At 40.6% G+C, this 2618-nt stretch overlaps 1 pseudogene; it reads left to right on the top strand.

The window, feature by feature from the left end:
* Window positions 1-443: 443 nt before the first annotated feature.
* LOC121017176 (uncharacterized) lies at window positions 444-626 on the top strand (annotated as a pseudogene).
* The last annotated feature ends 1992 nt before the right edge of the window (window positions 627-2618 follow it).

Below are 2618 nucleotides of genomic sequence, written 5' to 3'. Positions count from 1 at the left end.
CAGACTTGACCTTGCTGATAATTTCCCCATTGAGTCATGAACCAGTGACTGGAGAAGATCAGGTAATAGGCAGTGAGGTCAGCCCATGAGAAGAGCACCTGTTTTGTGAATGTGAGGCCTCCAACAGCTTCCCGCAAGAAAGTCACCTCCCAAAGTGTGGGTTGGGAATGACAATGTGTTGCCCGTAGATGGCATGAGTTTTAAAGCCAGGATGGTATTCTCCAAAACCCAGATTCTTAGACTAATTGTTCTGCTGCCACACCCAGACCCTGAACCACCTGGTCTTGTACTTCTGCCCTACATCCAACCTCTATGCCTACTATTTCTGCAAACATGGTTAATTTTCAACTCTATCTAAATCATCGGCCCAACATTTAATCCATACTGCCCTCTTATGTCTCCATATCTTTGCTCGTGTGTTGCTTCTACTCAGATGACCCCTAAGCTTTGCACAGTGGCAGTATCATAGCCAATGAGGTTTATCCGAGACGTGATTATGGCTAATTGAAAACTTTTCCCTACTCAAAGGGCCCTTACCCACTAGGCATGCAAGAAATCTCACCTTGCTTCAAAAGTTTATAACAAGTGTTTGCTTTTTAAAATCTTTAGTGAAATATTTTCTAATTCCTCCAAGCAGGGGTTGGCTTTTTCACCTATGACTTTATACAGATTTCTATTATAATTTTTATTTTTAATTTTGTTTTATTGTTACTTTCTATGTCTGCCTCCCTTGGTAACTCCTTCAAGGCCCAAACTGGGTCATTGTTTTCTTTCCATCTGGCCACCTTTTCAATTTCTTTCCAGTAGGCATCTTTAACACCTCATAGTTTTGTCCTTATACCATACCAACCTTCCAGTGTCCTGCTGACACTCAACACCCACACCAATCATTTTTGTTATTGTCATTGTTCCCTCCTTATCCAGGTTTTGTGCTTAATTAGCTACTGACCCCCATACACTTAGACTGAGGGAGAAGTAAGGGTAACACCATAACTCTAGGGTAGAATGCTGGCATGCACCAGGAGCATTCTTGGGATGGTATATTTTCCTTTTGCATCACTCATCCTGATTGTTCTTTCAGTCCACTGGCTATTTTACCAGGTGTCTGTGATGCTTACTGTTACTGTTCAGGACGGTCTGAAACAATTTCCATTTCCCTGCTTAGTATAGCAGATTGGATAGTTTGGGTGTAGGATGGAATCCCTTGGTTAGATCATGAGGCTATAAACAAGGGCAGGGATGCAAACAGAAGTGGAGACAGTAGGTAAAAGGCTATTGTGTTAATCAGTTTGATTGCAAACCTAACCCACAAGGTGAAAAATCTATACACTGAAAACTACAGAAAGCTTATGAAAGAAACTGAAGAAGACACAAAAAAATGGAAAAATATTCCATGCTCCCGGATTGGAAGAACAAATATTGTTAAAATGTCAATACTACCCAAAGCAATCTATACCTTCAATGAAGTCCCTATCAAAATAACACCAGCATTCCTCACAAAGCTAGAACAAATAATCCAGAAAAGAGCCCAAATAGCCAAAGAACTCTTGAAAAAGAACCAAAGCTGGAGGCATCATAATCCTGGACTTCAAGATGTATCACAAAGCTGTAATCATCAAGACAGTATGGTACTGGCACAAGAACAGACATTCAGATCAATGGAACAGAATAGAGAACCCAGAAATGGACCACAAACGCATGGCCAACTAATCTTGGACAAAGCAGGAAAGAATATCCAATGGAATAAAGACAGTCTCTTCAGTAAGTGGTGCTGGGAGAACTGGACACTGACATGCAGAAAAATCAACCTGGACCACTTTCTTACACCATACACAAAAATAAACTCAAAATGGATGAAAGACCTCAATGTAAGACAGGAAGCCATCAAAATCCTTGAGGAGAAAGCAGGCAAAAACCTCTTTGACCTTGGCCACAGCAACTTCTTACTCAACATGTCTCCGGAGGCAAGGGAAACAATGCAAAAATGAACTATTGGTACCTCATCAACATAAAAAGTTTCTGCACAGTGAAGGAAACAATCAGCAAAACTAAAAGGCAACTGAAAGAATGGGAGAAGATATTTGCAAACAACATATCACATAAAGGGTTAGTATCCAAAATCTATAAAGAACTTATCAAGCTCAAAAATCAAGTAATCCAGTGAAGAAATGGGCAAAAGACATGAATAGACACTTTTCCAAAGAAAACATCCAGATGGCTGACACATGAAAAAATGCTCCACATCACTCATCATCAGGGAAATACAAATCAAAACCACAATGAGATACCACCTCATATCTGTCAGAATGGCTAACATTAACAACTCAGGCAACAACAGATGCTGGCGAAGATTTGGAAAACGAGGATCTCTTTTGCACTGCTGGTGGGAATGCAAGCTGGTGCAGCCACTCTGGAAAACAGTATGGAGGTTCCTCAAAAAATTAAAACCAGAACTACCCTACATCCCAGCAATTGCACTACTAGGTATTTATCCAAGGGATACAGGTGTGCTGCTTCAAAGGGGCACATGCACCCCAATGTTTATAGCAGCACTACCGACAATAGCCAAAGTATGGAAAGAGCTCAAATGTCCATGGATAAATGAATGAATGAATGAA

Source organism: Herpailurus yagouaroundi, unplaced genomic scaffold, assembly GCF_014898765.1.
Source record: "Herpailurus yagouaroundi ecotype Mexico unplaced genomic scaffold, PumYag 29, whole genome shotgun sequence".
NCBI lineage: Eukaryota > Metazoa > Chordata > Mammalia > Carnivora > Felidae > Herpailurus > Herpailurus yagouaroundi.
Note: the sequence above shows the minus strand (reverse complement) of the source record. Positions and strands in the feature narration are given on the sequence as shown.